The 27675-nt window shown below is 44.6% G+C and overlaps 1 protein-coding gene across 5 annotated transcripts in view; it reads right to left on the bottom strand.

Moving 5' to 3' along the window:
* Positions 1 to 27675, bottom strand: part of LINGO2 (leucine rich repeat and Ig domain containing 2) — a 5916036-nt gene that overhangs the window by 4774296 nt on the left and 1114065 nt on the right. For all 5 annotated transcript variants that reach the window (XM_069630911.1, XM_069630909.1, XM_069630914.1 and 2 more), the window contains exon 4: positions 21066 to 21173. The gene's annotated coding sequence lies outside the window, so the exon portion shown is untranslated. The remainder of the gene's footprint in view (positions 1 to 21065; positions 21174 to 27675) is intronic.

Genomic DNA, 27675 nt, shown 5'->3' with positions numbered 1-27675 from the left:
AATTGTTGGATCTGCACTCACTTACCACAACATGGGAACAAGGGACTGGGATGGTATATACATCCCTTACCTTTAACAACTTCTTGCTATGCCTCTCTTAGAGCACTCTTCTTTGGCCGATGGAATGAAAGCATCTCAGGGAACTTTGATGGGACTAATTTGAATGAATTTGAAAAACGTGAATTGGCTCTCCTGGGATGCTCGCTTTTCGCAAATAGAAGTAAACCTAACGTCGCTTCTATTAGGCCGTCTGATAAACTTTCTTTTCCTTTCCAAAATCTAGTTTCTTTCAGGATGGCTCCGATAGGCAATAAGGATGCCATGCCTCCTTCTTATTCTGTGAATCATAGTCCTGATTCAGTTCCTTTCTGTGTACAAAGAAATGGCACTAGGCCAATGGGAGACTTTGAGCCTTGTGTAAACACTGTAAACTTGACTGGGGAAAATAGGCCTTTGTATGTAGGGGGACCCGTTTATTTTGTTTGTGGTAGTTTAGCTTTTCCCTGGTTGCCGAAGGATTGGCAGGGGACTTGTTATTTAGGGATATTGTTACCAGGTGTATTTATAGCCAGTACCTTAGAGGTATCTAAGGCTCGCCCGTGACGGGATAGTAATGGAGACACCCCTGGACAAGTGTTTGGGGATATAGCCAAATCAGTAGTGCCCTTTTGGGGACAAATAGCAAATTCAGAAAACATTAGGGGATTAGCGAGGGTGTTGGAGAAAACGATCAACCGGACCACGGACATACTTTACAATATGACCTTAGAGCAAAAGGCGATAAGATTGGTAGCACTTCAAAATCGAATGGCATTAGATGTCATTTTAGCCGAACGTGGTGGAGTATGTAAATTAGTGGGGTCCGCTTGTTGTGTTTTCGTACCAGATTCTTCACCAACAATTTTTAAAGCAATTCAGAATTTATACACTCTCAGTTCTGAAGTCCATATCCCTGTAGGAGACTGGAACCTTAGTACTTGGTTTTGGGATTCTTTACGATCTTGGGGGTGGAAGGTGCTTTCTGTCATTTTAGGTATTTTAGGGATTCTGTTAGTTCTTTGCTGTTGTTTTCAATGCCTCCCGAGTATATGTGGAATGATGGGGGGATGTTGTGCTCAGGTAATGAGCGCGATAGGGCATAGGATATACACAGGATAAGACAGCATCTAAAGAGTTCATGTTGCAAGAAGTTCTTATGAACAACTTTATGGCTATTGACATTTCGGACAATGATGCAGAACCTATGGATGATAATGCCTTCAGTTATTTTCGAAAGTATTAGGAAATGATGTATTAGCACTTGGCATAGGCCAAAAGGAGGGTCTGTGGAAATCGATATAATATTGTGACCCCAATCGCATTGTTTAAATGTATGTTGGCCTACGCCAAGCTGTCTAAAGAATACCATGTACATAGGTTCCGCGGCAAGGTCTTGACCTTAATGTATTGTGTAAGCCGCCATCTTGGATTTAGCCGCCATTTTAGGTACTCTTGCAGTGTGGAAGTCACCCTGAATCACAAAATGGAGGCCGAGCGACATTTTGTGTAAGACTCCGGCCATGGTGACCTCCGCACACGTGAATAAGTAATATGTCCGCAGGCCATTTGTTAGGGTCACGAACTAAGACCTTGTCCTCTCTTTAACCTGTGTGTAAATATGTAACTGTATCAGCGGAACCGATCAAATTATGTAAATTGCGTGTTCGACCTGGCTACGAACCCTAGCCACGGTTCCAAGAATGGTTAACTTACGAGAGGGCTGGCCAATGCAGGACAAACCGTATAAAAACCCAAGCATCCCGATGATCGCTCTCTCCCACTTTCAGTGCGAACCTTACGTTGAAGGTTTGCGTGTTAGTCAGAGGGCCGTATAGCTATCCGTATGTCAATTGACCTTGGTAACTTTGTAACCTTGAAATAAAGCGCTTTGTATGTCCTTTGTAACCTGTGTTGGTGTGTTTCCTTTTGGGCTTCCCGGCCTCATATCAATTTCTCTGTTTCCACATGATGAGGTCAAGGATATTACCTTTCCTGTGAGTTGGCTCTTTCGTGTGCTGTGTGACGTTCAGTGTGTCGTGTAGGCAGTGGAGATCTTTCTTCATTGATTTGGTTGCAGGGTTGCCAGGGATATTGAAGTCACTGAGCAATATGTATTTGTATTTTGTATTTTGTTTATTTGTAACGCACACCATCCGGCCCGGAGGCATCAGGGCGCAATTTAGACATGGTTACATAAGCATACAATTAAATATATTCAAAGCATTGAACAGTACAAAGTATACAAAGGCATACAGCAATATACATATTTACAGAAGGTAGATTAGCACAGGAGTTTCACAGGGCTGGTCCGGACATCAAGGCTGGTTGGAGAGCCTGGATTTGGTTTTAGCTTTGAAGGCACTTTGTTGGCATGTGTGAGAGACATGGTGGTGACCAAGTCTGTGAAGTCTTCGATGAAGGAGTTGTTGTGCTTGGGTGGTCTCTACATGAGATGAAAAGTGACTGCGTCCATTGGGGTAAGTGGGAAGTGGCAGGGTAGGTGTTCGAAAGAGCCAATGGTGGTGAAAACAAGTTGGGTGCATGGCCATGATGCCTTGTAAATGGTGCCGGGGCCTCTGCCAATCTAGTTTGGATAGTCTCATTGTAGAAATGTGTAGCTGTTGGGGGTGAGGACACCAATGATGTGGGTGAAGGTAGCTTAGCTGTGAAAGGGTTATGTGTATTCCGCCAGACAGTCTGAACCCTGTCCTACTGGTAGGAAGGGAGCCTGGTGCATTGCTTCTCTTTGACCCTTTGTATGAGCTGGTAACATCCTTCTCTCTGAGACATTCACTCCATTGGAGTCTGGTCTGGGAGCAGAAAACAAGAGGCACACGCATTCAAAGAAAGCCAGGCCTCACATCAGGGTGCTGCATTTCTAAACACCTTTCATTCCATTGAGAAGGGGAGGGGGCAGTGCTAGGGTAACCAGAGCAGGATGTGTACAGTTTTGTGAGGGTTCTGACATCTTGATTCTCTTTCTGCCTCTCTTTCTCTTTATTTTACTTTATTTTATTTATAAATCACATGCAGAGACTCAGAGGCTTATGGGCGCACATATAACAAAACATCACACAAACAAAACATTAATCATAAAGATCATACATCAACAGAACAAGACAGAAATCAAACACAAGAATCAGTCAATTACAGTGCTAAGACTCATAGTAGAAGTAGACTTTGGTAATAATTCACTGCAGCTAAAAAGGTAGGGAGATTACTACAGACACATCCTATGACAAAACAATCAGTGCTGTATTTTGAAGGCCATTTCTTAATCTGAACCCTCTGCAAAAATCTCAGATCTTGCATTTTAATATACTCCCACCAGTTTTAGCCACACCAACACTTAATTCCGAAGAGCCTCTCTCAGCTCAGTACCCTATACATTGTTTACATTCACAATAACCGTATTTCTTTTATCAGTAAAGGACCATTTTAAATATGGATCAGCAATCTCAAGCATAGCAGCCTTTCTCAAAAAGATGATGACACGGGTAGTATAGCTCAGGGGCAATGCGCTTGTCTTGTAAGCAAGATGATGCAGAGCAACACAGGTTAGAATCCCGGGTCCATGCTTAGAAGCCTCTTCGGTACAAAAACAATTGAAATGATGCACTGCTTGAGACACAGGAGGAATTGTTCTCTATATCTCTAGGTGATAATGGATGTGAACAGTCTGTCGTCCCCTTACAGACTGAGGGAGTTAGACCAGATGAGGTGAATACGCTGCTGCCCAGGCCATGTGAAATGGTCCGAGATGCAGCTGATTCAACAGTCACATACAGAAAGTTACGGGGTAGTTCCTGCTCAGTTTGGCAACTTATTTCTGCCTTGTTATCAGTTATTGGGGCAGTCAAAAAGTCTGTTTGGCACTCTTTATTTATCCTGCCTAACTCAGAAGTTATAGTATCAAAAGAAACAGTCCAGACTTGAAAGTCCATAACGTCTCACACTTATCAAGGTCACAAATATTCCTCTCTTTTGCAGACTGCCAACTGATGGCCAGGTTCAATCCCTTCTTATCCTGATCCAAATTAGAGTGGACTTTGGAGATAACAGTGTCCAAACTATTGGAGGGTATTCCAATGGTTTACTCACTGCTAGATTAAGAGCATCTGTTTTGCCTTTTTGCGCTTCACAGATGGCTAACTCTGTTGTCTGAACAACTTGTAGCAGGAACTTAAGATGTAAATCGGGAGTCAAGACTATATTATTGCTGTGCAATGCATCTGTGTCAGGAGTCATGTTAATGAAATGATTGCCTTGTAATATATCCATGGTGTTAGAGACAAAGTTACAAGATGTTTGAGCACCTGGAACCGTGTGATGCTGCGCCTCATGTCTCGAATACTGGGTGCAATGGCAGTCGGTCGGTCAAACTTAAAAAGGCCCGTGCTCGTGGTGCCTGCTGTGTATATCATGGAGGATTTGGTTTCAATTTCGACTCATTAGGCGCGTGTGCTGGTTTTTAGGTATCTAGGATTCTTCCTTTGGTATTTGCTCAGATGAGTGGAGAAATGGGGTCCACACAGTGCATGGTTTCTCTTTAATTTTATTCCATTGAATTCTTAAAATGAGAGTGTAACAGGTCGTGCCAACACGTGTTTTGACCTTACAGGACTTTTTCAAGGCTACCAATGTTGGATAGGTACATGATATTTGATAGTATACAATATCCACGTTGTGCATGGTGAGTGTGAGATGCAGTGAGGGGTGTTGGGACCATTTTAGGTTAAGTGTCAGGGTGTCAAATATTGAATATACATGTTTCATTTTCATTGGATTCATCAATTATTCCATTTGTAGTCTGCCTAGGTGTGTTTATGAACCATTACAAGTTAGGTGACATGGTATCAAATTTGTATTTTTGCATTACATTTGATTCATGGATGTTACAGAGTTCATTTTATTTTCAGAATAGATACAGTTCCATAGAGATATATATATATAAACATGTAGCTAAATGAAGGAAACAAAAGAAGAGAAGGGTTTAAAGGAGAAGGTGTTAGTGTTGTCTTCAGATTGGTTGAATGTCATAATAGAGTGGAGTGTGTGGTAAATGCTCACCTGGTGGTTGCCTGTTCCCAGTTCCTAATAATATAGGGTTGGTAGATAAATATCAGTAGACCCATCATGTCCTGGGTGGATGGAGGTGAGCCGAGGCTTGGTCCGCCCTGCTTCTGGTCATTGTCAAGGTATTACCTGTGTGATAAGAAGAGATGCCGGAGTTGTAGGGGGCTGATTGCCTGAAGAGGATTGGGCCTCATGGGGGTGTGGTGTCAGTGCACATTTATAGGTAGAAAGTGGAGCTAGGCTCAGTGGTGGGTAGACTGGCCAGCCGGTGGTGAGAGTAATCCATGATGGGAAAGCATAATACCGATATACTAATACTGGAGTGCTCAGTGGCTAATGTGCTATTCTCAAAGGATCGGGGGGTTCTCATGTGACCGGGATCGTTAGGTGACGCGATGGTTGCCTTTCATGAGTAAACAGATTGCTGAAATACTCATTAATAGCGTGCTTAGTTGCTATTATGCTGATACCAGATAGAGTGGGGTTTCATGTTAACAAGATTGTAAGTAGGCGCAAAGGTTGTCTCTTAATGGAAGTTGACACATCAGATGGGGGCTTGGGTGCCCGGTGCCCATTCTCTCAGGCTTCCCATATGGGGAGGGGAGAGGGGTCAGTGGGGATACATGGTGTGAGTGTAGAGGCTGTTCAAAAGTGAACAAGGGTGAGTTAGTTTAAAATAAACAAACAGGCACGAGTGGCGCACAAGGTGTGAGTGGGAAACCGTTCCAAAGTGAACAACGATGAGTTGGTTACATTTTAAAAAGAGGGCGTGAGTTGGCGTGGCCCCCAAGGGGGCTCCTTACCTTCAAAATGTCTTTGCTTCTTGGCAGTCAGTAGGTGCTACACTGGAGTAGCATAACCCGATGAGATCAAGACAGCAAGGCTGCTGTTGATTGGCAAGGGCACTTCTCCATTACTACTGCCCATAGTACCCTGAGCCACCATCTGCTGTTGAACCTCATTCAGCGCAGAACTACACCAGCAAAAGCGCTTTGTTACCCTGGCTCAAACTACAAAATACTGTTGCCTTGCCTTGCTCGAGTCACTGTACGAAATGCCATGTTCTTCACAGCTGCTCCTATGAGTTGATTGATCTGACCCTGGTGTTCCCTGAACTGTGACCTCAGAGTCTTTGCATTGAATCAACTCATCTGTGCATTGTGGTACCAGCTCAAATGCCATCATATCTCGGCTGCAGAAGCAGACCTAGTAAACACCCAATCCAAACAGCTCAATTATTATTGACTGATTACGGCCCCCCTGGCCCATCCATGGGCCCGAGAGACTGGATAGGTCATTTGTATCCCTTTTTGCAACTTGAAGAAATATCCTTTTGAACATTGTGTTTATTTTTATGCCTTTCCCCCTTGTCTCGTGCCCAGAGTGCTGCATCTATTCTATCTTTGCATTATCTGTGTTTCTCCTAAAGGGTTAGGTTTTTGCAGCGTTTTCTAGTTAGTATTGTATGAGTTGTGTCTAATTAAGGTATATATTTGTATAGAACATTGATTGGACATTCCTTTAATTTGAACTGTTATTTTTCACTGTTTGGGTTGCTACTGAACCACATTCACACCCCTCTTAAGAGTACAACTTTTCCTCTGCCCATAATTCCACAAAAGGCGAAACAGGTATATCTACTGACTGTGCCTGTTTTACCCTTAATATTGTGTTGGCTCTTGGTTTGTAGACGTGTGAGGGCTAACTGGGTATGTTACCCTATACTCCTCCTTGTAGTCCTGAAGGGCAGAAGACAATTTGGGAAAAAAATAACACATTATCATCATCATTACATATGTTATCAATTTCCATAGCGGAACACCCTTAGACATCGTAGGTATGGTCAAATCAGAGAACATGGTCAGTGTGGTTTAGCATATTGTAACCACCGAAAAGAAAACAATCTGCTTGGTAGACCAGGTGCCCTTGTACAGCCATTTAATGGGCTATTTATTACTGTGAAGTAAAAGATATTAATAGATATTTTAAGACAAAACATGCACAATATTTAGTTAAAACCTGATGTGAAGTTTTAGGCAGACCATTGACAGTCTAGGGAAATTGACTGAGGATGCATAAACAGTCTAAAGATATACATGTACACATTTCAATCACTCCTTCATGACCATTGCTCACAGAAGGACTCACAAACTCAGGCAATATATTCTTTCTGATATAGAGATAGCCCCTGTCCCGCGATGACAATGCACGTTTAATTTTATTTTACTAGCCCTTTGGCCATCCATGCAAAGAACTACATTTAGCTTTAAATTAGAAAACACTCTTTCTTTTTAAAATATATTTTTAGATATATACATGTTATATACATGATTTCTACTACAGCTACCATCAACACTATCCAGCATGTTCTATGTTGAAGGATCAATGTAGTCCTTATCCAAAACATCTGGCGAGCCAAATGTTGCCAACCTCTGTCTTATATAATATTGTTACTTTCATACCAGTCAGTCAATTGTATATGAGCCACACATTCAGAACTTCAATAATGTTTCAACTTTGTTTAAGTATGATTATCAGATCATAGCATTGATACTGAATGTAATGTGACATATTGCGTATTTGCAATGGGCAGAGTGGCTCTGCTCTAGCGTCACACAGGGACACGAGTGGAGAGTGAAGAGGAGCATTTAGATTTCTTTTCAATGATGGTGAACAAAGAAAGCAAGATGTATCTTGCAGTGGTGTAATGAATTGCATCAATGCAAAGGATCCCTTATATGTTGAACAGTATTACAAATATTTATGACAAGTACTGTGATTAAAATGAATATATGATTATGTACCTAACATGATTTTTTTCCGTGAATGTGAACGGTACACGTTTTCGTCACTACTTGTGCGCTCTCAGCCACAGTCACGAATTTGCCTTGTTCATGTTTAGTTCAAGCACTGGATGTCCTTTATTCAAATATGAAGGGTTACGTTATCTATTTGAAGTGCTGCAAGTGAAGTTCAGGTTGCAATAACATATAGATCAATAAGCTACAGAAAGTCATGTTTACAGGGCATCCACGAATAGAGCAGGCCCGCTCTCACTGACTGACATACGCCGTATGACATGACACCATCTGTGCGTCCTTGAGGTTACTGCAGGCAGGGACATGGGTGGACCAGATACGCCTCCCAGCTTTTATCTGCACTCAATATCCATGTTGCTACAAGTTTATGCAAATGTGAATTCCAAGTCTAGAAATGTCAAGGAGAGGGAGAACCGCGAGAAACGTAGAAGCCGGTTTTCTGGAATGGATCCAGGCTCAGAAAGCATTCCGATCAGCTTCCAAATACAATTTACTGTAAATGATTTTTCACTGACTTCTTCCAGTCTCAAACACAATCACATTATGACTTCTCTCTCAAATAATGAGTGAGCAAAGCACTATTCCTATCATTTGAACTGCATTCGCGTTCCTTGTTCTTTCAAGTTTCATTCCCTCATGGTGTGTCCATTTGCATTCCTTAATGCTTCAGAACTGCAGTTCCATCTTGAATGTAATATTTAGGCATGGGCAATTTTACTCATAGGTGCTAACTGGCCAAGCAATTCAAACGCTGCACAATGACTACAGGGAGGGATCACCCACCCTAACACTCACCCCTAACACTTCTACATAGTTAATAAATATGGCTTAATTAAATTTGGGGCAGTGTTGAGAGAATTAATGCCATCTGTGATTGCCTACAAGCCTGAGCTTTTTTAAAACAACTCTTAATACAATTAAAATTATGTTAATAATTCATGTAACTTTACTGTGCCTGTTTACTGACACCCCAGGAGCTGACTTGTTGTATGGCAACATGGCAGACACAGAGTTTATTTGGCATTCCTGCAATGCCTTCTGGGCCCAAAAGGTCCAACAATTAGGCATTGCCCATAACTGTGTACCAGTGGGTTGTTGTCGCTAGATGAACAACAACCTGTGTTGGACTGCTCACACACCCAATGCCGAGTGTCGCATAAGAAAGCTCCCATGCTGCGATGCCCCTGGGCTGTCTGAGTGCTTTATAAATGCAACTAAATAAATAAATACATACTCTCGGATCAATGGTGTTGAGCCACAACAAGCACACTTGAAGCTATCTGTAATGGATCTTTCCCAGTGGCCTGTTTTAAGCAGCCCTAGTGACGTTTAAGACTCCACTCAAGACTCGTATGTTTTCATAGAACCTTGATTGGACATTGTGTTATTTTAGTAGCATGTTGTTATAGTTGTTTGAATGCTTCTTTGTAGCTTGTCCCCTTCTCAAAGAGTATAGCCTTCCCTAGGTCCATGCTACCTTAAAGAGGTAGAGGAGGTGTAAACATATCGTTACACTTGTTTAAATGTTATGATTGGAGTCACTGCTGGTGTAATAGTAGTATTGGGCTGTGTCAGGATTTTAACCATTATTCACCCCTGTACTTTTGTCGAGTTGTAGTCATTTCATCACAGAAGACTAGTACACATGTATTTATGTTCATATGATGGTCAAGTAAAGTAATGTATCTATTTATTGAGTAGTTCCCTTCCTGTCACCTCCAGTCACTTCAGAGTTCGAGGCAATACAATTAAAAGCAAAAGCAATTACACATAGAACATAGAGTTTAACTAAATGGGTAGTCGCATATCCAGTATTCTTCAGTTGCTAACCTTGTGAAGGCAGATGTCAGCTGATGCATAGAGGGAACAGCTAAAGCTTTCTGAAGTATGTGTAGTTGGTTCCTGACCTGAGAATTGAAGTGAGGGTGTTTCACAGTGAAGGCCTTTGTACTCCTGAGGAGTAGTGACTATCTTTCAGTTGTCTTTATGTAGCGTTAACTCCTACATCCCCAGGAGGACTTGGCAGTTAGCAGACCACACACCCAAGCCACAGAAGGCCTGAGCAAATCAAGGACCACATCAACAACTGATATCAATCCATTATTCAGTCATTGGGCCTCATTACGACCCAGGCGGTAAGGGGTTTACGGCGCCGTAAACAGCGCCGACCCTTACCGCCTGAGTACGAGGTCCCTTAGCGCCATGGCGAATTTAACACCTGCTTTTAGCAGGTGTTAAAATCCATGGCGCTAAGGGACCATGGAGTTAATTATGCCACCGTAATTTACGGTGGCGTAATTAACGCCTTCCCCACTCCCATTATGCCCTATGGGGCAAAAATGGGAATGGGGAAGGGTAAATGGGGATTGGGGACTTACCGCCCCGCCAAGGTCGGAATGGGGCGGTAAGTCCGCCAACCACCATGGCGTAAACGTAGTCACGGCCCAGGCGGTAACTTACCGCCTGGGTCGTAATGAGGCCCATTGTCAGACAATGTGCATGCAGGTTACACTGCTATTATCACCCCCACATGTTGCATGTGGACTAGTGTACCCCCTCCCAAAAAAGAAAGACAGCATTCCTATTTATGATGTGGCATGCATGGTGATGCCAGCATCTCGGAGACACACTCTACCCTTTCTCACCTCTTGATTGCAAATCCACTGGCTCTGAACCAATGGCTCCCACAACTTGGAAGCCCTGGTTGTCCTCGTTCATTGCAGGTCAGATTCACAGAACTCAGGATTTGATTGTTTCTGAACTACTTTTTGACACTGCAAAGATCCAGACGCTACATTTGGTGCATCAGAACTCAATATGAACCTCCCACGAGATCCCATCCCTCTCCTCCTTGCAACCATTCTCAAACCACACATCCTGAAGTCCACCTTACACCCTCCTTGCCATGTAGATTACATCTATTTCCGCTTCACAACCAGCCTCAAAAGTACAACCATTTATGCCCCTTATACCTCCCATCCTGAATATTTTGTTTTATTATTTATTGATAAAAAGCATAGGGGGCACTGCATTTTTAGCACACAAACATGTACATAATTTACCATTGCTGACAGAGCAGAGGACTTGGGTCATTTACAATAGGGTGAGAGAATGTGACTTGAAGTCCAGATGTTGCAGGGGAAGGTGAAAACATAAACCAGGGACGAGGACAGGACAGAATGGCACAGACCTAAGATGGTGGAGAAAGTGCTGAATAAATGATGGAGGGGTAATGTAAAAGTGTTGTAGGGTTGTCCATGGAGGGCAGAGAGAGAGGAAAACAGAGTGATGTAATAGCATAGTGTTCTAGGGAACAGGTTCCTCAGAAAGAAGGTGAGCTTTGAGGTTGGATTTAAACAGTAGTAGAGTTGAGAGTAGTACAGCGAGGGAGAGGGAGAGCATTCCAGAGTAGCGGAGCGAGGAGAGAGAGAGACAGAGCAGAAACTAGATAGAGCAAAGGGGCTCGAGTGATGGCAAGGAGTGGAGCCGAGGATGATCTTAATGAGCAAGGAGGAGAGTAGGGAGTGAGATGAGCAGATAGGTAGGGTGGGGCGCGTCCATTAAATGTTTTGAAGATGATGAGAAGAGGTTTATGCATAAAACTTCTGTTTCAAATATAGCCAGCCAATCTGACAATGGGTAGAGGAGATAGAGGTAAATGGAGAAAGGTTGAAAAGCGTGAAGACTGCAAAGTTGAGGAATTTGTCAAGAGTTGAAAAAGCGTGGTGTGGATGGCCATAGAGGAGACTGGTGTAATAGTCACATCTAGAACTCCTCTAGACTAAGGAGGAAATCAGCTGTTTTGCAGTATTGAAAGTAAGAAAATTACAAGTTTTTCTGATGTCGAGGTAGTTGAGTCTGGCTGCAGTGGTAGATTCGGAGATGAAGAGTGAGAAGTTGTGTGATGGGTCTAATATAACACCAAGATTAAGAGTGGAAGCAGAGTAAGAGAGGCAGTCAGGAGCGAAGAGGAGGAGAGGAAGAGATAGCCTGTTTGGCTGGGAAGTAGAGAAACTCATTATTAGTGGAGTTGAGCATAATGAGTAAGACGCCATCCAATATTGGATGGCAGAGAGACTGGCATTTTTGACAACTACTCATTCCATAAGAAGTGAAAGGAGAAGAACACCTGACTTTCATTAGTGAAGAGTTGGTAGGACAAGCTGTAAGAGAAGATCAGGGAATCAAGAGCTGAAGTATAGAGAGTGAAGAGAAGTGGACCAACGACATGCCCTTGGAGATCTCCATAAGGGGGGAGTGGGAGGGTAAGGCTGTTCCAGGACACCTGAAAGTGCCTGGAGGCGAGGTATGAGGCCAACCAAGTGAGGGTCTTATCTCTGATGCCAAGGAGAGATAATGTAGAGAGAAGGCCAGAATGGTCGACACAATCAAAGAAAGCAGAGAGGTTGAGGAGAATGTGAATCGATGAAAGTCTTACATTCCGAGAGGAAGGGAGAAAGTTGTTGACAATGAGGCGAGCTGTCTCAGTAGAATGCAGAGGTCAGAAGTCATTTTGAAGAGGGTCCCGGAGGTTGTGAGTATTAAGGAACTCAGTGAGTCGATTGAATACACCTCACTCTAGGATTCTGAAATAGTGTGAACAAGAGGGGGAGGGCGAAAGTTGGCAGAACAGTTGGGATCCATATCAGGTTTCTTAAGGAGAGTGATGACAGTAGCTAAGGCAGAGGCAGGAATGGAGATTGAGGCAAAGATCATGAGTGATCAGAATGAGAAGGTTTGGTGAAGATATTAGAGACAGAGAGTTGAGAGGAGATGAGAATAATAACAAAAGATTTTCCATTTGATTGGGTGCTAGAGAGTGGACAGAAGAGCGTGAGTGGTTAAGTAGATGCTTGTTAAAGTCAGTGGATAGAGCAGCAGAGAGAGAGGGGAGGTTGAAGTCACCAAAGACAATGATGATGTGATTGGGAGGGAGAGAGTCAATTAGTTGGGAGATGTGGTCAAATAATTGATCTACCGGACAACATGGCCAGTAGAAAGAGATACTATGTATGCTATTGGGGCAGTGATTGTTAAGATAGTGTATTCAAAGGAGGGAGAATTGGCAGGAGATAGGGGAGTAGTATATATAAGAAGTTTGGTGGATGAAAACAGCCCTACAACACCACATGTGCCAGTGGGGCAGGGACACTGGGTGACAGAGTAGGCAGGATCATGAAGGGCAGAAAGGGTTGTAGAGTTAAAGGGAGAGATCCCAGTTTCAGGAAGTGTAATGTGGATAGCAGAATGATAAAGGAAGAAGTCAGAGGTCAAGACAGTTTTATTGCATTCCAAAGAGCAACAGAAAGATATTGAGATGTAGAAGCATAGCAACATTGAGTGTGAGAAACAGAGAGGTGATGGGAGTAGATGCGAGAAGAGGATGTTTAATAGAAGATGCAGTTGGAGTAGGTTTTGTGAATAGAAAGAGTAGTGGAGCGAGAAGAGAGGTGGCAACAACAAGAAGAGATTATAAGAATGGGTAAAGAGTTGAGATAGTTCTGAGCTGAGGAGAGTGAAGACAGAAGTAGAAGAGAAAGCATGACAAATGCAGGATGAGGGTGAAGATGAACAGAAGAAATAATGGGTACTTGCAGACAAGTAGTAGGACACATCAAAGCAAAGACATAGGATAATAGGCAAAAAGCCTGGTCATTGGCTGGTATTCACCCTTCACTGTTTCCTTCTCAAACAGGACCCCCTGGCTGGACAATTGTTTCATGGCATTCAGAAAAACATTGTTAGCTCGAACAGATCCCGCCTCAGCCCATACGTTAAAATCACCTAGAATAATTAAATTTGTATAGTGTAACAGTAAATTCGAGGCTTCATTCACAAAAACTTTGAGAAAGGTGGTGAGGTTATCCGAAGGAGGCGATACCTTAAAAGATGACAAACCCAGGAGCCGTTTATTATGATTCTTTGCAAATGGGGGTTGATTCTGCCTTTAATCAAAGAAATCTCGATGGTGGACCTGCCAGCTTACCCTTTAATTGTTCTTTTGGGATGCTTGGTAGATGATGTCTACCTTAAATCAGGGTCCACCGCTTACCAGGTCACACAACCTTTGCTTGCCATTAGCATCACGGTGGCCTGTGGTTGGAAGAGTGCTGAGAGACCATTGTTTGCCCACTAGTGGATCAAGTTGTGGGACATTTTAGTGGCAGAGAAAGTGAAAGCCCATATGAATAACCAATTGATTGCATTCATGAATGTTTGGCTGCCATTTATTGATTATTGTCCAACATACTTATCTGTATGTGAGGAGGGACACACAGCTAGTAAGTGTTGTTTGTCTATTTCCCACCCATTGACTGCTCACTGCCCTGCTAATCTCTGTGTCCATTCCCACCCAGTTCCTGCCCATCCCCTCCCAAAACACATGCTCATGATAACTCTTTGTGCTTGCGTTATGCAAGCCTTACCATCAAAATTTGCACTCAAAGAACCTGTCAGTGTTTTTTTTCAAAGCAGTCTTCAGACACTAAATATGATACTGGTGTACCGTCTTCCCCAGTTCTACCTTCAGCCACTCGTTTTATAAGCACTATATGTTTTCTTAACTGGAGTCCTGTTAAAAGCAGGCATTTCCAAAGCAGATCGTGTTGGGTTGTGTATAAGTATTAGGCCTTTTCCAGTCACTTCTATAAGATTCCTAGGTATTCGTACAATTTTGCACCTGCTACAATCAATGGGCAGTTAATACCACTACAGCCGTGCCTGATACGTGCCTTTCCCATGTCTACACAGAAGCCCAACTGTTGGCATTGCTGGTGCTTGTTTGGATTGCAATGTCTGCAGGCTTTGCAGTTTCCTTCCTGGAGCAGCAGCAGCGTCTAGAAGGAGGGGTGTATCTGCCCGTGGAAGTGAGAGTAGTTGGAAATCGTCCTTGGGACATGGGCCCCTGCGTTACCCCTGGATGCACTGTTTTATAGACTTGACTACATGTTATTTTCCTACATTTTAGACAAAGAAAATGATGAAAATGTGGTGAATGTGATCCATAAATCTTTCCACTCTTTTTTAAGTCCCTCCTTTAATTTATACAGAGTGCCCACTTAGCCTGTCGACTATGTCTTGTTGCAATGGCATTTTCCCACAGGTATCAACTCCATCAGTCAGACCTGGATAGTTCCATACTGGCGTAATGTCTGGAAAGTTGGATGCCAATGCTGACACATCTGACAGGTAACATCCATATTTAGAATAACCACTCTCCGGCGTTTATTTTCGTGTGGTTGCCCTTCCTTATGTTATCGACCGCTTGCACCAATGTCAAAGATCTTCAGTTTGTTAAGTTTCTAATTTCACAGAATCTCAGACTCAGGATGACCTGTATAATTCTGACAGGCAAATACCAGATCAGCTGTTAATGGAATCACGTGAGTGCTGGTATTGTTGTCCTTTGCCCGTAGAAAATTAAAAGGGGGACTGTGACATCAAACTAAACCGACCCTGAAATGTGACATCAGCTCTGACCATAATACTTTAAGCTCCCCGTCTATTCCAAAAAGAAGGGACTGCCCTCAAAAAGCAATGGTCCGGGGTATTATAGTGCAGGCCCAATGTATGCAATTCAATTGAGTTGCAGGAACATACAACAGACCGGACAGACATCTATTTTCACTGGTGCACATTTCCGCGAGCATTCTGATTTGCTCCTGGTACCTTCACACAGCCTAAAACCAGATTAAATCTGGAGATCCCACGTGCATTTTTGCGATGCCCATATTTAAATGTGATTTAAAATAATTTGATTGGCTCCCAGTCCCTACCAGTTCCTTTCAAAATTGCTTGCATTCGCTACAACATTATGAATATTAGCATGTCTACATCTAGACAGAATTGAGAATATCAGCCTGCATCGCATCTAGATAGGACCATGAATGTTGGCATGCCCGCACCTAGATGAAAGCTTAATGCCAACATACCCACACCTAGATAGATTTGTGAAATATTAGCCAGCGCCACATCTAGATAGGACTTAGAACGTTAGCATGCCCGCACCAATGCGAAACCTGAAGACTAGCACAGGCCACACATAGAATTGTAGACATTGGCCTGCGTCGCATCTAGATGGGATTGATTGAAGGATAGCAAGCCCGCGCCTAGATGAAACTTGAATGTTGGCGTGTGCCACACTTGGAATTGTGAACACCAACCTGCGTAGCATCCATATAGGGTTGCGAATGATAGCATGCCCACACCTGGACAGATCTCTAGACGCTAGCTTGCGCCGCATCGGGATGGGACTGTGAATGTTGGCTTGCCCACACCCAGATAGAGTTCTGAACATTGGCCCGCGCCGCATCCAGATAGAGTTGTGGAGGTCAACTGGCGCCACACTGGGACAGAACTGCAAATGCTAGCATGCCAAAGTCAGGTAGCCCACTAACCAATATAAGCTCAAACTCTGCATACTTATCTCACTCAAAAAACTCACACAACCATCTCTCACACAACAAGCCGCACGCACTTCACAACACTGCAACAACACATAAGCCGGACCAACAGCACACGCGCCCTGTCACCAATCCAATACCCGCACCAAAGCGCAGCATCTGGTGTATACCGAGTTGAAGCTGCCAACAGAACACCACTCCTCTCACTATCCTACTACCTCTTCACCTACTAACCCACCCCACCTTATCATTTACAGATCCGCCAGAGTGCCTGGGGAGCAATTCCGTTGGTGACGGTGCGCGGTACAATTACCTTTAACATTTAACATTTAACATTAACAACACAAACACCTCCTGGGTACTTCAACAACAACTGAACACCTCTGGCAGTTCACACTCCTCAAGGAGCCAAACTAAGCTATGCTGGAAACTAATTTAACCTCCAGGGCAAGACCAGGAATCAGTGCCTCTTGTGCTATGGCACGGCATACTGGAACATCATCCAGATGCCCTCCAGGACCACTCCAATGCTCCTACAGTCCAAGACAGAAGTAACAACTCAGCTGCTCAGGGAATTCCAAGGCGTGCCTTAGGGAACTCTCTCTGGTTTTACCACCCTCAGTCCTGCTACCACTCAAGACCCCTTGCAAACTGCCTTCATCTTCCTGCACCTCATGTACGGCACTGTTTTGAGTATAGTTGCTTTTCGAGCCTACACTATTATCTATATGTGTGTTTATGGAAACATTTGCTGGCTTTAGTACACGTGTCTAACTAAACTCACGGTTTCAGGGCAGACTATTTGGGTTTGATTCACACATATTTCCACTGCAAGAAATGTGGATATGCCAGTGGCCAACTCAGCTTTGCATCAGTAACTTTTTACCTGATCACTAAACCTAACAGCGGAGCAAATCGGGAGATGCCTGAAGTACATCTGAGATTTCCATCACCAAATCATTGTGAACCACATTTGCAGTGAGCATCACAAAGATGCACCAGACATCCAAAGAGTATTTTCTTTTTTCATGTGCTCTTTTAGTGCATTTTCCCTCTGCTAATTGCATTGCGTACCATGGGGCCAATAGTCTTACCTAGACACACCACATGTGTAAAGGTGCATGTATGTCAACCAACTCCTTTGGTTAGAGTTGCCCATTAGGGGAGTTATGATGATGGTGGCAGGGAGGTTGGTCAGGCTGATTTTCAATGATTGCACTGGGAAGTTTTTGAAGGGGCAATGCCCAGTCTTGACGGATCTTCTGTGTCCTTAAGGGGATTGGAAAGTGTGTGATAAGGAGACAGGAATTGCTGGGGGGGCAGGGGGAGTCTGTCCAGACTGGTGGGATGGGGTCAAAGAATCTGATGCGGGGGAAGTTAAGAGTACATAGTCAAAGGCATTTCCTTAATGCGAGTTGAGCTTTGCACACGTGACACTATGTGCAGATATTCTGCTAGGCTCAGGAGAACACCTCTTGTGTTTTTCAGTTGCCTGGTGCTGGAAAGTTGCTGCAAAGTTGAATTCCGTGAGGAAGATGTTAGAAGAGTGGCTGAGTGAAGAAGAGGAGAGTGGTCTGGGATTTTCTCCACGAAGGTGACATACCCATGATATAGTCGGTATATAAGGCGAAAAGTAGCAGACACCTTATCTGATAATGAAAACTCAAACGCAAATAGCTCCAAAGATTCTTATGCTGTTTGGCTGTGCACCCTGCAAGGTCATTCAATTTTACAGCTGACCTCCGCGCCTCCCCCGAATTTCCAGACTGGTCAACATGTTGCATGCTGTATCAGGATGGGACAAGGAGCAGGTGGGCAGTGGCAGGTTTTGAGTATGAAGGTTGCATCTGGCGTACGGGTGGTGATAAGATTGGTGATGTTGAGTGTGGGGTTAGAGGGGTGATGATGAATGGAGGTTTGCGAGGTGGGATGCTCAATGCTGATGAAGTTGTTTGTGGGAACGAACCCTGGCAGATGCAGGGATGGTTTGTGATTGTAGGAAACACATGGTAATGTCGTACTGGCTTCCATTGGATGGGGGTCTGGCTATTTGGCCCTGACAGTCCCTAACAGGCACACACAGGCGGTGTCCTTGTCTTCATCCATCCTTGGCTAAGGACGCTGGTGATGATGACAGTAATCACATGGAAAGCAGTTAGTACGATACCATGGCCTGGTGGAGCTGGCATTTGAACGTCTGACCTGGCTAGAAGAAAGTAAAACCCTAACAAGTCAGAGGGCAGGTGGGAGGGGTGAAACAGTGATTATGTGACCATAGCCACCCAGATTGAACTTCAGCCTGATGGAAACTGATTTTGAACACCCAAGCTTGGTGGCAGAAAAACTGAAGGTGGTGGAGAGCAGGGAGATGAACACATTCCCTAACATCCCGGGATGTCAACCACAGCCTGGCGGAGCTGGCTTTTCAATGCCCAATCACAGGATGGAAAAAACTGAAACCCTAGCAAGCCAATGGGCAGGCGGGAGGGGGCATTACTGTGATCACGTTACCAAAGAAGTGCAGACTCATCCACAGCTTTGTGGAGTTGGCTTTAGAGTTCCTGAGCTGGGTGGGGGAATACAAAACAAAGCCGTAACAAGGTAAAACGCTTTCAGCCTAGACCGACCTCCTCCTTGGGATGCAAGCAGGGGTTTCACCCCTTCCCAGCCCCTAAGAGGACCAAGCAGAGATGAGCCTTTCTTTCGTATGCCCTTCACTTTGGACTCCTGGTTGACAGAGCTCTGTGATTTCAGAAAAGGAAGATAGGGTCAGGACTGAGAAGGTGGGTGGGGCAGAGGTTACAAGGCCAAGATCCACTTGCTCCAGCTAACCAACCTCAGGGGAAAGAGGCTGCCAGGCAGATTATGCAGGGAAAGCAAAGGGCATCTCTGAGGAAAAGAGCACTAAAAGAGTCACCACAAGATTACCAGTGATTAGCTGGTGTGTGGGACAGAGGTAACGCAAACTAAATCCACTTGTACCAGATGACCAACTAGAGCATCACACTGACTTTGTTGTGTCTTAGAAATACCTGAAATCGAGTAATAAGTGACCCCCTGTATAATGAACAATCACTTCTTCTGAAGGACATTGTGCAAAGTAGCTACAACCTCAAGTAACACCTCAATGTGCAGATGAGCACAACTTAAAACTACTTTTCTTGCTTATAAACTCTGCGTTTTCTTTCCTCTCTGTTTCATGTCCATGTTCTGTCTGATCAGTCCCACCATTTTGTGTTTTGACACAGCAGATCGAAGGCTGTAAAATGATGATGCATAGCATTGGTGCCCTTCATGAATGCTCAACTTTCGGCCTAATGCATCTTCGTGTAACACAGTGTATTGAACTTGATGAAGCATCAGCTGAGCTATGATCCTGTACCATGTACCATGTACAGTGCAGCTTGTACTGTTTCTCTGATATGTGAAGCACATGTGGTTTCTGTCAAATAACTAAATAACTAAATAAATAGGATACTCATGTTACAGTCCACCTCTTCTGTGTCTGATCTCGCTCCTGACGATGGTCGTCAAATCAAGTGTTTACAACACTGGGGGCACAATAAGGGAAGCTGCACTGGATTCCAAAGGGTATATTCCACGCTATGCATTCATTATATGTGTATAGAAGTCGAAAACATTAACATCAATTTTCAATACAAATTATGAAAAGTCTTCATGGTTCAATGTAGCGATTAGCACACCTCTGAGTTGTTTTAATTCACATTCACAATGCATGAACAAAACAAACGCTAAAGGAGCTTCCCCCTCCCCTCCTCTTACTGATCCGAACGTTCCAAAACTTTAAAGATAAGACCCCCGCCCCCTTTCCTCAAGGGGCACTGCAAAGTGACTGTGCTCACAGCCCAATCGTAAATAACTAAACAGATCAATACATGCATATAATGGAAAAGATAACTGTGAAATACACACTGATCTGGGCAGAGTGTTGTCCAAGCCACACACTTATGATGAATCATCCAATGTAATCATTGCTCCTCGATGACACTGGAAAAAGGCTGGACCTCAGACCCAGCTGTGTTCTCTCGGCATCCATGTACCGTAGCATACATGTGCGTATTCAACCTCCCCTAAAAGGACGTATTTGGGCATAATGGAATCCGATTGAATGAGCGATACCGATAGCCATAGTGACACTGAAGTCTCAACCAGTGATGCAGCACGATTAAAATATGACAGAGTGTATTCCTCCGGGGTAAACACGGTTGTGAGATGTAGCTTTCCACTATACAAGCAATAACAAATAGTGGCCATATCCCCCTCAGTGTGCTGGGTCGGGCAGCTGGGTGCACTTCCACACATTTCACCCAGGTATAAAACTACAGTTTAACAGTACCCAGTCAATTCATCTAAAACATTACAGAGTGGTACATTCCATGGCAGACTATAACACCGAAAGATACTGCAAGAATGAAATAAATATATAAAGGGCAGTGAGTAAGGGGTTAAAATGGGTCAGGATGGGTTTGGGGTGGCGTGGAAAATCAGGGGGCTAGGGGAAACCGCAATGAAATGTATCACTCTTTAACTGAGGTTGGCAAAATCACATATAACCCTGTTCAACCACCCATTTTCAAAGATCCATGTCCTGATATACAACGTGCATGTAAACTGAGTGCACAGCAACAAGGAAACCAGCCCTGGCGAACATCAGCTGAAGAAGTATTGAAAAGCAAAGAGGAATGATAAGGGGCCGGAGATTTCTCACCGCTAAGTTGCTGGAGATTTGATTGTGGTCTTGTGGCTCCACTCACAACATTGACCTATGTAGAAAAGGGGACGGCTCTTCTGCTTTACAATAGTTCGCAGGCATCTCCTGTAGTAAGACAATGGGAAATGGAAGCAGTATTGATGAATAGTGGCAATGTACTTTTTTCTTGTTTTTTTTTTGTTGGTAACTAGTTAATTCGTTTTACCATCATGCAAATATATAATAAATACAACCAAAGAAAACGACATAACGATGCGGTTCACAATACATTTAAAACAAACGGTAATTCCCTAGATACCGTGTTACCTCTAAAAATCCAACACCCACAAACCCACTCCAGCTCTCTACATCGTCTTAACAGGGAAAACACCTATTACAGTATCAAACACACCTTTCATGTTATGAATATTTGAGTAAATTCATTCAGATTTTATGAATAAAAAATGTACCTATCTTATCCTGCATCACAACTCTCGTTACCAGCCTATTCTGGATCAGAATTCAGGAATTCACCTCAAATTCGATCACAAATCTCTTTCTGCTGCATCGACATCACCACTCTTCCTATGCCGCATAATGAATACATTTCCTCCATCCACATTTCCACTGTTGGGAATGTAGCCGAATTTCCAGTGACACAGAATTATTATTTTTGCAACTAATGGCAATGTACTTTCATATGGCAATTGCAAACTCAGGAGTTAATACCACGATTCCTGCACCAGGCAGATGGCAATGAAAAATGAACATTGCAAAGTGTGTCTATAGGTGGCTGTTGGACTCCTGCGTATGGTCCGGCCTTTGCAGCGAACAGCGCTTTGCAGTGTCTATATTTACTAAGAGCAGCAGCATGTCGCCATGGCCTAGTTACCAAGAGCAGCAGCAGTGAATGTAGTGTCGCCATGGGCTAGTTACTAAGAGCAGCAGCACTGAATGTAGTGTCGGCATGGCCTAGTTACTAAGAGCAGCAGAAGTGAATGTAGTGTCGGCATGGCGTAGTTACTAAGAGCAGCAGCAGTGAATGTAGTGTCGCCATGGCCTAGTTACTAAGAGCAGCAGCAGTGAATGTAGTGTCGCCATGGCCTAGTTAGCAAGAGCAGCAGCAGTGAATGTAGTGTCGCCATGGCCTAGTTACCAAGAGCAGCAGCACTGAATGTAGTGTCGCCATGGCCTAGTTACCAAGAGCAGCAGCACTGAATGTAGTGTCGGCATGGCCTAGTTACCAAGAGCAGCAGCAGTGAATGTAGTGTCGTCATGGCCTAGTTACCAAGAGCAGCACCACTGAATGTAGTGTCGCCATGGCCTAGTTACCAAGAGCAGCAGCAGTGAATGTAGTGTCGGCATGGCCTAGTTACCAAGAGCAGCAGCAGTGAATGTAGTGTCGCCATGGCCTAGTTACCAAGAGCAGCAGCAGTGAATGTAGTGTCGCCATGGCCTAGTTACCAAGAGCAGCAGCACTGAATGTAGTGTCGCCATGGCCTAGTTACCAAGCGCAGCAGCACTGAATGTAGTGTCGGCATGGCCTAGTTACCAAGAGCAGCAGCACTGAATGTAGTGTCGGCATGGCCTAGTTACCAAGAGCAGCAGCAGTGAATGTAGTGACGCCATGGCCTAGTTACCAAGAGCAGCAGCAGTGAATGTAGTGTCGCCATGGCCTAGTTACCAAGAGCAGCAGCAGTGAATGTAGTGTTGCCATGGCCTAGTTTCTTCCCTTCTCACCCCACCACCTTTTGCTGCATCACGCGATTCCGAGCGATTGGTTGTGAGACTTCACATGAAAACACGAAGGAAGAGAGAACTGAGAGGAAGAGGCATGGCTGTCGCAGACTGACTAAATATGGTTCATGCTTACACGTGTGTAGTGGTGGCTTCCAACTTCAATGCAGGTTTAACAGTGTAAATTGTCTACAAATCCTTGACAAATAATCTCTTGACATAATGTTGGTGGCGGTCATGGGACCTTAATACATATAGCCTGGTGCTAACCCTAGAAGGTTAATAATGACTCTTATTCTTGAACGATGGATACATGTCACAATATCACTACATTGGTAATTCAGTCAAGCATACACTTGGGAATGTTGGTGTGCAGGGGGACAGAGAAACCTATCTTGCATACATACACGGAATAAATTGAACACATTCTTTCAACAATTCCTTTCATCCCCTCACCAAGTGAGTTTTGAGAAAGAGATCATGTCTCCTACCACAAACACATCTCATCTCATCTGACTTCCTGTTGCATTGTGTGGTGCATTGAATGGCTGGCTCTGAAGCAACTCTACTGGAGATATTGCGTCATCTTGGTACTGTCTAGCTCGGAGCCATGGATACATTTGAAGATGTAGGACTTATAAATACATAAAGAAAACCTTGAAAATCCACTGAGCACCATATAATATGGAGAAAGCAAAAGGAATGGGTTGATGATAAGCCAACTCTTTCGAAGTGGGTTGGCAGGAGCAACGTTCATTCACTTCGTAATCTTTCTTAAGAGCTATTGCCAGTCAAATCAGACGGCATATAACGTTCAGTTCCGGTGATTCCATAATTGACCCTTTTTTATCAGGAAAGGTTTTGAAAATGACATGGATAAGTTGCAGTCCCATACAAAATAGAACATGGCGCATAAAGCTCTAATGTCAACGATCCGTAAACACAGTTTGGTGACACTTTATGATAAGGCCAAACGAGGTTGAAGAGCTGCACAGCTTAATGCAAACCATTTCAATACAGCACAGGTCTACACATATATCTGACAATTTGGCCCTGTTCATATTTCTACAAGAGCGGCTTTTGGTAACGCACCAAACCAACAAAAGAGAAAAGATAAAAGGACTCCAGAGGAGAACGTGTCCTGTATAAATGAACCGTGGAGAAAAGGAGGTCTCATAGATCAATGTTACCATAACAAAGGCACCTAATGGAGTAGATGAACTATTCTACCATCTCCCGCTATAGATGGAGAAGATGAACTACTCTACCATCTCCTGCTATAGATGGAAAAGAAGAACTACTCTACCATCTCTTGCTATAGATGGAGAAGAACTACTCTACCATCTCCCGGAATAGATGGAGACAATGAACTACTCTACCATCTCCCGCTATAGATGGAGAAGATGAACTACTCTACCATCTCTTGCTATAGATGGAGAAGATGAACTACTCTACCATATCCCGCTATAGATGGAGAAGATTAACTACTCTACCATCTCTTGCTATAAATGGAGAAGATGAACTACTCTACCATCTCCCGCTATAGATTACTGAACTAAAGAGCACATGGCAAGGCCTCGACTAGGGGAACAGCTAGATATCTATTGACAGCATTTCAGTCTGCATGTCTGGCAAAGGAAACTATAGAAATCATGTTGGGCCAACAGTGCCAGAGAAGCACCAATCCGCAATGAGATAAGTGGAATTGCTGAAAATGTAAACACATATAAATACAGGACATCAATACAAATTCACTCTGTAGCTCTGCCTAGGATAGCAATAAACAAGGTACATAATACTCCCATAATTATGTGTATTATAATTAGGGTATGTATGGAGTGTGCACCTTCTTTTAGGGGGGATACACATTGCTTTACAAGTCATAGCCGGAAGTACATGGAGAATAGTGTGGTGAAGGGCCTTAAATGGAGAGACCACTTGTTGGATGCCAGGCAGAGTCTACATTGGCTGCCAGTGAAGCCAAGCGTCCATTTAGAATGCTATTGATTACTCACAAATGTCGCATGGGTCGCATGCCATCCTACCTGATGGAGCGTGTAGTGGAGAAACAGAATCTGAGGTCTCTTAGATCAAATAACACTAATCAACTGAGAACACTTGTGGATGATACATAATGCTTTGAAGATGATTCTGGCCTTGATAAGTAGCAAGTGGGTCCCCCTCCTAATGTTAGAGATGTGATCCGACTTTTGTATTCCTAGGGCTGCACGTAATGCTTTGTTTTGCATTAGTTGTAGTTTGCATAGATTGGTGTTGGTCGTCCCTAGTAAGAGAGCATTGCAATAATCCAACTTCACTAAAAGCAGAGCTCTGGCTAGGTGATGCAATTTGTGGGCGTGAGGAACTGACAGCTTAAGGCAATTAGTTTGGATGTGTATGATGCGAATGAAGCGAGTGCGCTTATGTGTTTAGCCATGGTAATGTTGGCATCTAGCAATACTCTGAGAGTTTTTACCTGTTTCAATACTGGAATCAATGTGCCGTCAATATTGATTGATGAGTAGTCGGGGTGGAGGGCGCCGATTTTAGTTTGGGAACCCACACAGAGAATCTCAGTTTTCTCATTGTTTAGGCAGAGGGTATTCAAAGCCATCCAATTTTGAATTATAGCAGACATTTTATTGATGGTCAATGTGTCCTGGTCTAGTTCCCTGAGATTGGTATGAGGATCTGGGTGTCATCTGAAAGGTTAGTGTAGTTGACACCCATATCGTCTAATTCTCAGAAGAGAAGCTTCGTATATGATATGATATGATATGATATGGTATTTGTAACGCGCCTATACACAAGTGTTTCAAGGCGCGACGAGGCAGGGAGGGAGGGAAACAAGGGGAAGACAGACAAACGATCCTACTAGGCCAGGTGTCATTCAGATCGCGCAAGTGCAGAGGTAAGGGGAAAAGGAGGAAGTGCAGGGGGAGGAGGTGGGGGGGAAAGTGCAGTACAAGGTAAGTAGCGTAAGAAATAATAATTAATAAATAATAAATAAAAAGGGCCAGCTGGTGGCAAGTGCGAGGTAAGTGCAGAGCAAGTGCTGGGAAGGGGGCTGTAGGGTACAGTGACAGTCCCACAGTGCACGGGGAGCCAGGGAGGCAGTGCAAGTGGAGAGTGGCTGGGCCCTGGACCGAGGTTGCTGAGAGTGGCCCAGATGCAGGTTTAGTGCTGAATTCAGTGGGGGGTTAAGCAGGTTTAGCAGGGGAGAGGGAGAGAGAAGGCAGGAGCGAAGAGGAAGGTTTTGAGGTGCTTCCGGAACCGGAGATGGTTCTCCTCAAGTTTCAGGGAGGCAGGAAGGCTATTCCAGAGGGAGGCCCCTGCTGCGGAGAGAGATCTACCCCCAGCTCGTTGCTTCGAGAAGCGGCTGACCATGAGGGAGTTGGAGACGGATGAGCGAAGGGCTCGTGAAGGAAGATATTTAGGAAGAGAGAGTTGAAGGTATTTAGGTCCCTGGCCCCAGAAGGCCTTGTGGACAATGCAGAGGGTTTTGAACTTAATCCTCGCAGCCACTGGGAGCCAGGGAAGGGATTTCAGTCCTGGAGAGATACGGTCCCTGGGCTTGAGGCCAAGGACAAGTCTCGCAGTTCTGTTCTGGATAAGTTGCAGAGGGCGGAGAGTGGAGGCAGGCAGATTAAGATAGAGGCTGTTACAGTAGTCCAGCCTTGAGAGAACCAGGGCTCGGGAGACAGTGAGCTTCTGGGGGAAGGAGAGGAAGGGAAGAATACCTCTGAGGAGGTGCAGCTGGTAGTGTGACTTCTTAGAGACGTCAGATATATGAGGAGAGAAGGAGAGTGTGGAGTCGAAGATGACCCCGAGGTTTTTAGCCTTGCAGGTAGGGGCAGGAAGGGGGCCAAGGGAGGCCGGCCAGAGAGCTGCAGGGAAGGAGGGAGTGGGTGTGCCGATGAGTAGAATCTCAGTCTTACTGGCGTTGAGGCAGAGGTCATTGGCGGCACACCATTCCTGGATAGCAGACAGACAGTCGGAGATGAGGGAAGGAGAGGAGGAGGCCGAGGGTAGCCTGAAAATGAGCTGGGTATCGTCGGCATAGCACTGGAAGTAGGGGCAGAGAGCGGCGATGCGGTGGGCAAGGAGTGCCAGATACTGGTTGAAAAGCCAGGGAGAGAGGTTGGAACCCTGGGGGACACCACAGGGGGAGAAAAAGATGTCAGAGAGGAAGGAGCCCATTTGGACCTGGGAGGGTCGACCGGAAAGGAAAGAAGTCAGCCATGCCAGAGCCTGACCAGTGATACCCAGGTTATCACGGAGACAGTTGAGCAGGATGGCATGGTTGACAGTGTCAAAGGCAGAGGAGAGATCGAGCAGAATGAGAACACAGGGAGTGTTGGAATCGAGGTTCAGGAGCAGGTCCTCACGGATGTTCAGGAGAGCAGTTTCCGTGCTTCTGGCCGCTCTGAAGCCGGATTGATGGTCATGAAGATTACCAACAGATTCAGCATGGAGGTTAAGCTGGGAAATGGCCAGTTTCTCCAGGAGCTTACCCAGGAAGGGAGTAATGGAGATTGGGCGATAATTGGCCGGGCAGGAGGGGTCGGAAGAGGGTTTCTTCAGGAGGGGGTGCACAAGGGAGTGCTTGAGGGGGATGGGAAGACTCCAGAGGCGAATGAGTGGTTGCAAAAGACAGCCAGGGCAGGAGCCAGGGAGTCGATGTGGTCCTTGATGGTTTTGGAGGAACAGGGGTGAACCTGTTTAGACGAGGCTTTCATAGATCGGACTTGTCTGGAAACCTCATCAGCAGAAAAAGGTGGAAAAGCAGAGAAGGAGGGCAGAGGGGCGGCTGCAAGAGAGCAAGAGGAAGAGCCGGGAAGAGAGGGAGGGGGGAGAGAGGAGGAGAGCGAGGACAGGATGTCCTGAGTTT

This window comes from Ambystoma mexicanum, chromosome 6q (assembly GCF_040938575.1).
Source record: "Ambystoma mexicanum isolate Mex_15411 chromosome 6q, UKY_AmexF1_1, whole genome shotgun sequence".
NCBI classification, from domain to species: Eukaryota; Metazoa; Chordata; class Amphibia; order Caudata; family Ambystomatidae; genus Ambystoma; species Ambystoma mexicanum.
Note: the sequence above shows the minus strand (reverse complement) of the source record. Positions and strands in the feature narration are given on the sequence as shown.